A 10,000-nucleotide genomic window follows, 5' to 3' on the forward strand; every position below is an offset into this window, starting at 1 on the left:
GACCCGCAAGATCTCTTTTAATTTCTTTGGATAATTATGCCCCTTTCTTCCACATTACAAAGTAAGCAGCCTTTTCTCCATCATATATTAAACGGCTCTACTCTTCTTCACCTCCCTTTCTTCCTCTTGATTCGCCTTCTTCACCTTCTCTTCAATTTTTCCTCTATTCATAGTCTTCTTTTACCATCTTTACCTCAATGAGCAGGCTTCCATTCAAGCAATATCCAGAAAAAGCACCTTTTCAAAAATGCAATTGCGCGGTGAACTTTTGATTAGTTTAGCCTAGTGTGCGCTCCCTTGCGGATTCATCGGTGCCTTCTTACTCCCACCGTCTTTTTTTTTGCGTCAGCAATGAAGCTAATTACGCACCTCTCCGATGGCATTATGGAATATTAATTAGGTGATTCCAGGAAGGGAGGTTTTCACCGAGAGGTGCCTTGGCAACGTAGCTTATTATTTTCAAAGGCGCGTCGCAATAACACTTACTTGATAGAACATACGTCCTTTGTAAGACTCTTTAGCTATGGTAAGCAGTTCTTCTAGGAGAAGGACTCTCCAAAATCCAACCTTTGTTCTCTAGTCTTGGGTAGAGCCATAGCCTCAGTACCATGGTCTTCCAATATCTTAATTAGAATTCTCTTGCTTGAGGGTACACTCGTGCACACTATTGTATCTTTTTATCCTCTTGTTTTGTTAGTTTTTACAGTTTATATAGGAGATATTTATTTTAATGTTACTGTTCTTACTTACCTACTCCGGTGGTATTTAGGCCACATTTTGTCCCATGACCGCTCGTGATAGGATTCTCCACTCTTCTCTATCCTGTGCCTGATGGAACTATTCATTCGGGTTTCCCCCAGAGATTCTTACACCCTCTCCTCCTCCAAGCATCTTCTCCAATCTTTTCTTGGCCGTCCTACGGGTCTTCTTCCAGCAACCTCAGCCAAGAATATCCTCTTTTAGAGCTCTATCCTTATCCATACGAGCCATGTGTCCTGTCCACTGGAGTTTTCTTGATCTGATTAAACCTCATATATTTGGTTGGTTTGTACTTTATCTTATCTCTCTATCATGTTTTCTTCTCCATCCATTCATTTCTTGGTCATAGATGGGCCCCTCTATTCTTCTCAGAATCCCATTCTTAAACATTTCAAATTTTTTCTAATGTCTTTGTTAGAGACCATGTCTCGCTTCCATATATCAAAACTGTTCTTAAAGAATTTTATTTTTCGTTGCTTCCGTTCCTCACTGGGCTATTTTCTCTGTAGGAACCCCTGGACTTATAGCATCCTGCTTTTCCAACTAGGATTGTCGCTTAGCAAGTAATAATAATAATAATAATAATAATAATAATAATAATAATAATAATAATAATAATAATAATAATAATAATAATCATCAATTTTTTAAGAAACTTCTCTGGTGTGTAGACAGAAGAAAATGAAAAAGAAGAAGAAGAAGAAGAAGAGGTACATTTGAAAAAGATTATGGAAGTGAAAGAGAACAAGAACAAGAAAGGGTAGGGACACTGAAGTAAGAAAGTGAATTAATAAAAGGAGAGAAAAGTTTATGAGAGAAATAAATGAAATCAAATACTCTAAATATAGTTATATAACTTTAACATTCATACAAGGCTACATCTGACGCTCGTATTACTAATGAGAGTATTAGGGCTATAATTACTTTGAAAGCATAATATTCTCTTCTATCGTGTAATCTATTCATGTGTACACATATATTCATCAAGTATGAATAATTAGATGCAGATAAAAATGAGTGTATTAGAATAAACTAGATATTCAATGAATCACTATACTCGTTCTTCGTTTTTATGTAATCATACACAGAGGAACATTGTGCTCGCATTTACCGTAATTACACGTCCCTCCCCTTCAATTCTCAGAAGCCGGTGAGGTAAATAAAAAAGGTTAATTTACATTCAACACACTGGTAAAAATATTTAACAAAAAGTGGTAAAGTTTGTATCTTTCATGATTGCGTAATTATTAAACTTCAATGGCTTGGCCAACGAAGAAAATCGAAGTAATTCTTTCTTATATCATCTTAAGATTGTTATTATCTCTGTTTCTTTTCATGTCTCACAGCAAGAGTTGATTTATTTACATTTGAAGCAGACTGTATAAACGAGAATGCTGCTATAACTATTGATGCTAGTAACACTATCAGAGTCGAGATTCTTGTTATTAGTTGTTATGTATAGTAGTGGTGCTACTACTACTATTGTCAATTTATTTTAATGAAGCGCATTTGCACCAACTCGCCGCGGTGCCCTTTAACTCGGAAAAGTTTCCTGATCGCTGATGGGTTAGAATTATCTTGTCCAACCAATCAGCGATCAGGAAACTTTTCCGAGCTTAAAGGGCACCGCTATGAGTCGGTGCAATCTGCCTCGCTAAAAAAAAAAAATGAGTTTTAACAGAATGTCATGTCTCAGAGAGACAAGCATTCATCAGAGCTAAATCGGAATATACTAAATAATAGAAAACAATAATCAGAATATCAACAATATTTTTCAGGATCTGATGTGAGACACTGGGGTGGTAAAAGAAAAATATATTGGATTTATTTAACGACTTGGGAAATAAATACTGTTCCGTTTATTAAAATAAATTTCAGGTAAAGTATGACCTGTTTAACGCTACATGAAAATCTAGTCATAAAGGAGATTAAATCCACATGTCACGGTCATTATGAAAATCTGGTCCTACGGGAGATTAAATCCAAGTGTCACGGTCATTGTGAAAATCTGGTCCTACGGGAGATTAAATCCAAGTGTCACGGTCATTGTGAAAATCTGGTCCTACGGGAGATTAAATCCAAGGGTCACGGTCATTATGAAAATCTGGTCCTACAGGAGGTCTTACGGGAGATTAAATCCAAGGGTCACGGTCATTATGAAAATCTGGTCCTACGGGAGATTAAATCCAAGTGTCACGGTCATTGTGAAAATCTGGTCCTACGGGAGATTAAATCCAAGGGTCACGGTCATTATGAAAATCTGGTCCTACGGGAGATTAAATCCAAGTGTCACGGTCATTGTGAAAATCTGGTCCTACGGGAGATTAAATCCAAGGGTCACGGTCATTATGAAAATCTGGTCCTACGGGAGATTAAATCCAAGGGTCACGGTCATTATGAAAATCTGGTCCTACGGGAGATTAAATCCAAGTGTCACGGTCATTATTAAAATCTGGTCCTACGGGAGATTAAATCCAAGCGTCACGGTCATTATGAAAATCTGGTCCTACGGGAGATTAATTCCAAGCGTCACGGTCATTATGAAAATCTGGTCCTACGGGAGATTAAATCCAAGGGTCACGGTCATTATGAAAATCTGATCATACGGGAGATTAAATCCAAGTGTCAGGGTCATTATGAAAATCTGGTCATACGGGAGATTAAATCCAAGTGTCACGGCCAATAAGAAAATGTGGTCATACGGGAGATTAAATCCAAGTGTCACGGTCATTATGAAATTCTGGTCATACGGGAGATTAAATCCAAGTGTCACGGTCACTATGAAAATCTGGTCATACGGGAGATTAAATCCAAGTGTCACGGTCACTATGAAAATCTGGTCATACAGGAGATTAAATCCAAGTGTCACGGTCACTATGAAAATCTGGTCATACGGGAGATTAAATCCAAGTATCACGGTCATTATGAAAATCTGGTCATACGGGAGATTAAATACAAGGGTCACGGTCATTATTAAAATCTGGTCCTACGGGAGATTAAATCCAAGCGTCACGGTCATTATGAAAATCTGGTCCTACGGGAGATTAATTCCAAGCGTCACGGTCATTATGAAAATCTGGTCCTACGGAAGATTAAATCCAAGGGTCACGGTCATTATGAAAATCTGATCATACGGGAGATTAAATCCAAGTGTCAGGGTCATTATGAAAATCTGGTCATACGGGAGATTAAATCCAAGTGTCACGGCCAATAAGAAAATGTGGTCATACGGGAGATTAAATCCAAGTGTCACGGTCATTATGAAATTCTGGTCATACGGGAGATTAAATCCAAGTGTCACGGTCACTATGAAAATCTGGTCATACGGGAGATTAAATCCAAGTGTCACGGTCACTATGAAAATCTGGTCATACGGGAGATTAAATCCAAGTGTCACGGTCACTATGAAAATCTGGTCATACGGGAGATTAAATCCAAGTATCACGGTCATTATGAAAATCTGGTCATACGGGAGATTAAATCCAAGTGTCATGGTCATTATGGAAATCTGGTCATACGGGAGATTAAATCCAAGTGTCACGGTCATTATGAAAATCTGGTCATACGGGAGATTAAATCCAAGTATCACGGTCATTATGAAAATCTGGTCATACGGGAGATTAAATCCAAGTGTCATGATCATTAACTTTTATTATGAAATGGTTACGTCTCAAGAACTATTTTAAAGAAAATTGTCTAACTGTAAATATAAGAGACGAGAAATAGACAAAGATAAATTGGGCCAAATTTTGCACCTTACAGCAAAGGAAACAGATCTATAAGAAAATATTCTAAACCTCATATCAATACCATTACGTGCTCTGGCATAACATTAATCATTGGACACGCAAAACATACACCCAACAACATGCACATAAATATAATTTCTCTCTTACCTTAGACTCGTTATTGTCTTATTTTGTACTTGGATGAAAATTCTTGAAGTTTATTTCCTGCAAGACAGAGAAAGGGAGTTTATTATTATTATTATTATTATTATTATTATTATTATTATTATTATTATCATTATTATTATTATCACTTGCTAAGTTACAACCCTAGCTGGAAAAGCAGGCTGTTATAAACCCTAGGGTTCCAACAGGGAAAGTAGCCCAGTGAGGGAAGGAAAAATAGAAATATATAAACTACAAGAGAAGTAATTCGCAATAAAATAAAATATTTCAAGAACAGTGACAAAACGAAATGAAACTCGTATTACACGTAAATGACATGGCGTCATTTTTTCCCAATAAATTAATTATCTTTTTCCTAAACCATTTAAAAATCTTTAAATTTTTAAAAGTGTAATCCTACCAAAGCTTTCAAGATTAGATTCAACTCTGATCCCGTGCGTAATTTATCAAGCGATCTGATATGATGGAGGATCAAAGTGAAAAATTCAAGAAAATAAATATTCATGATGAAGACTACTATCATATGCTCAACTAATGGAATTTTCAATCTGAATCTTAAGAGGATTACATCAAAATGGAGTCAGAAATTTAGTTGGCAAAATGATCATTATATAAAAGTGATGTTCCTTTTTAATGTGCACGGAATGCATTGTAGTACGATGTGTGCTAAAACATTTAGTCAAAATAGAAGTATCTCTAAGAATCGGTCTATAATTATGCATGTGCAATTCACTCACTGATATGTGTACTTGTTCAACATATCACACCATCAAGATACAGAGGAAATATTTCAGTCCTTATTATATTTCCTTCCTATTTATTAAGTTTAATTTCTATCTACTTGATCTTCTTCTTTCTTCTTCTTTCCATGGTTATATTTCAAATCTGTTTGATTGTATCAATAAGTAAACAATAAATCCTATTTGTGAGGTTACAAGTTGTTAATATGCATGTTTATTACAATTTCCTCTTTGGGATAATATTTCCTGTAGAGGTATAAAACTAAATAAGCTGAGGATAAATTAATTACTATAGAAAAAGAAGGAAGTGGCATTAGAAAAGACGTAATACCAAATCGAAGAGGACAAGGCCATTACGAAAAGTTTGAAATTTGTAGAATATAAATACTCGATATAAAAGTCCAATATCAAATGCGATGTATAATACACCAATCTTTCAGTTTCATGAATAACAAGGAGAATGCTTTTACATAAAGGTTTAAAGGTTTCAGGCCGCTCATGAATAGCAGAGGTAAGGGCAATGACATTGCCTTAGCAAGCAGGACAGTGCCCTATAAACTGACCATATTACAGTAGATCAAGGCCCAAACCCTTTATCCACCCAAGCTAGGATCAAGGAATAGCCAAGCAATGGATGGTAATGACTCGGCAGACACACCTATTTTAACAAAGAATTCATCTTCCCCGTATGTGAGAGATAGGTGAATCCTTTCCAGACCACAGTAATCACTCATTTTAAGACTTTACATGACACACAATACATGTATGAAATAAAATAAATATCTATAAGAGTTTATGGCTTGAGGTGAAGGTAGGGACGATGTCTGTAAGCATCAGGGGTGGCTGACCTTTTGTTTCCCATAACCCATTTTTTTTTTCACTTGTAATTCAGATGCGCCACACAAACTTTAACCACTTTCAATCCTTTAAGTATGGTGATTTTGACATATTTGGCTGTTCTATATCGGCTCCCCCACACACATTCTTAGCTCACAAGGATGGTAAGGTTGCAGCGACCAAAAGTACTAACGAGTTTAAGTGGAACTCGAACCCCAGTCTGGCAATCACCAAGCCAGGACGCTACCACCAGGGCACAACCCTAAACCAACCAAGCAGAAGCTGCAGTGAACTACAGCACAGTTTGCAAATGTAAAGCCGATGACATGTGAGGCAGAGCAAAGCTATGAAGGCAGAGCATCCGCTCGGCTCAATTATACACACCTTTAAAAATGTCAAGGTAACGCTTCGCGCAACGCACCGGTCGAGGCTTTAATGTCCAGAGAATTCCGGAGATGTGGAAGTTTCAATAAAAAATTAATTCGAAAGTACTTAGTAGAGGTTCGCTTATCAAGAGAAATTGGGTTAGTTTATAGTGAATATACTATCTTATTTCTTGGTTTTATATCTATATAAAGATACACTGTTAAAAAATTGCCGTAAAAACGGTAAAAATCCTGGAATAAATGTTAGCAGGCATTGACGTGAAGGAGTGATATTACGGTCACCAACTCGTAAAAAATAAGAACAAAGTAGTGTAAAAATACGGTCACCTGTATTTTAATGAAATACAGCTGAAGACAGTATATTTTTACGGAGAATTCCCGATTAAAATTACAGTTTTCTAACAGTATATAAAGATAAGCTATGTGATATACTTTCATGAATCAGTCTCTTGATAGTAAAATGGAAATCAAAGACAAAAAGAAAATATTCAATGATCTACAGTAAGAGGGATTAAGAGACGGTATATAAGATCATCAAATTTCTGGAAATTCACTGAATATTCTAATATTTTATCTGTTGAAAATATTCGAATGATCCACGGTAATAGCAAATGATGAGATGAGTTGAAGATAGCCAGAAGCAATCTGATTAAATTTAATTTAAATTATGATAATCTGGAGATAAAATTGAATGTTTCTTTCAGATAATTTGACTGACTTGAAAGATTTTTTTTCTTTAGATCTAAAACAGAATCTCTCTCTCTCTCTCTCTCTCTCTCTCTCTCTCTCTCTCTCTCTCTCTCTCTCTCTCTCTCTCCTCATCTCGATCTGGAGATAAAATTGAATGTTTCTTTTACTTGAATATGGAAGAAAATTCTATGAAAAGAAAATCCCATGAAAAGAAAATAAATCTATATTTTTTTTTAGTTGAAACGAAAGATTTTAGTTATTGCAACACTTTTCATACCATAGAGTGAACGACATGATTTGAAAAAAAGAAAAAAAAAGAGATCAGAACTTGCATGACTAAATGGATATAACCTATAAAAAAAAATATTACGCAGTGCTTTTTAAACATCTTAGTCCACAAAATCCCATGCATGCAAGAAATTCACTATATATATATATATATATATATATATATATATATATATATATATATATATATATATATATATATATATATATATATATATACACACAAATGTACATATGTATATGTATACTGTATATATGTACATATATGTGTATAAATTCCTATTATATACTGTGTATATATATATATATATATATATATATATATATATATATATATATAGTGTATATAGAGTATATACAATACATACATACATATATATATATATATATATATATATATATATATATATGTATATATATATAAATATATATACACACATATATATGTGTGTATATCTATATATACAGTATATATGTGTCTCATTAGACTATCCCAGTCAATCCAACCTATCAGTAAGACAGCAGCGACGCCGCTCCAAGCCTTGAAAATAAACACTAAAGGCCACGGCTGGATAATGAAAAGGTCGTTAATTGAAAAGAACACAGCATTTGTTAGATGGTAACGCAATAGACGGCGAAACAAAGCGTTGCTGTTGCATCAATAAAAAAGGAAGATTTTATGATGTATGAGATTGATCTGACCTTTAAATGTGGTATTTACAAGTGGTCTTTTTCGGCAGATTTTCATGATTTGAATCCAGAAATCCAAAGCCTTTTACTTTGTATTAATAAGAGTCTGGAAAGGCTAAAGCTTCGTGGACTAATTCTACGGATTTTATATCTAAAAATTATGATGGAAGTTTGACTATGTTATCTCTTGATATCAAGGTATAATACCTCATATTGACTTCTGGCGGTTTACATTAGCTTGAATCCTATTTTCAAACTCAATTTGTTCAAGGTAGTGTATTTTTTCTCTGCATTGTATACTCACACACACACACACATATATATATATATATATATATATATATATATATATATATATATATACATATATATATATATATACATATATATATGTATGTATGTATATATATACATATATATGTATATATATATATGTATATGTATATACATATACACACATATATGTGTGTGTGTAAGTGTGTATACAGTATGGCATTTAATGTATATTCAAAGGTTAAGGATTCCTTTCTTTTATTCAAAGTCAATTTGTTAAAGGTAGAGTATTTGTTTTTTCTCTGAATTGTATTTTTGCTGTATACTATTCAATTATGAATTCGGACAGATTTAAAGGTTAGGGTTTCATTTCTTGTATTCAAAGTCAATATGTTCAAGGTAGTGTATTCTTTTCTCCGAATTGTATTTTTTCAGTATTGCTTTCAACTGCGAATTCGCACAGATTTAAAGATTAATGTTTCATTTCTTACTATACGCTTTTTCCCGTTAGATGGTGAAGCGTAAGGGAGCGATGCCTCTCCGGTTTTTAATTGGGTGAAGTTCCTAGATCCATAGCTTATTCTATGGATATTCAATGAGCTTTATTTACAGAAAGTATCAGGTAATTGTTTGTGGTGGTCCCTGAAGGCAATGGCTTTAAAGTTTAGGTTCTTGCTTGCAAAGTTAGTAGTTCCATCTTGGACTGCACCACATAATCGTATGTATGTATGTATGTATGTATGTATGTATTTATGACCTTTGTTCTAACCGGCTTTACAATTTGATTACCTATCAATTTGTTCCTCATGAATGCATAAGCATTTAGATTAAAAAAAAAAAAAAACGCTCAATATGTATCATGTACTGTATTTTCCATTTTTACCTTGTTATTGTGTATTTCATTCATCTCACATGCATCATACATAATTATTTCTCGTACTTCGCAACTTCAATTGAATCCATGGCAGCTATTCTTTTTTTTTTTTCTAACAAAAGTGCATACGAGTATTTTACATATTCCTCATTTGCCCATTCTACTTTATTGTATTCGGCATTGGCTTGTTTTTTTTTTTTTTTTTTCTTTTTAGCATTCGTTAATTCTGAAGGTTATTTTTTCTAAATATAATGCAAGGTTCATTGTCAGATGCCTTGTCTTCCTTGATCCAAAGATTTTCTATTAGAAAACGTGGTCTTTTTTTGTGAAGTATATATGCAAGCAAATTCGAGAGATCCACTACGAAAAGAATACGCTGTTATATAAAAAAAAAAGGCGAAATGAATAAGCTTTTAGAATGGGCAGAATTTTCGAATAAAGTGAGTCTCCACCGTGAAAGATCCTATGAAAAGAGTATTTGCATAGAGCCCTTTTGTGTGGAAATCGTAAACAAATCGTCTTTTGGAGGTACGTAAGTAGTGAGGACTC

General features: G+C 34.2%; 1 protein-coding gene across 1 annotated transcript in view; it reads right to left on the reverse strand.

Moving 5' to 3' along the window:
- The window catches only part of LOC137642042 (GTP-binding protein Di-Ras2), a 382,440-nt gene that overhangs the window by 249,127 nt on the left and 123,313 nt on the right, over nt 1-10,000 (reverse strand). The window contains exon 2 of the mRNA XM_068374606.1: nt 4,656-4,712. The gene's annotated coding sequence lies outside the window, so the exon portion shown is untranslated. The remainder of the gene's footprint in view (nt 1-4,655; nt 4,713-10,000) is intronic.

This window comes from Palaemon carinicauda, chromosome 6, assembly GCF_036898095.1.
Source record: "Palaemon carinicauda isolate YSFRI2023 chromosome 6, ASM3689809v2, whole genome shotgun sequence".
Taxonomy (NCBI): domain Eukaryota; kingdom Metazoa; phylum Arthropoda; class Malacostraca; order Decapoda; family Palaemonidae; genus Palaemon; species Palaemon carinicauda.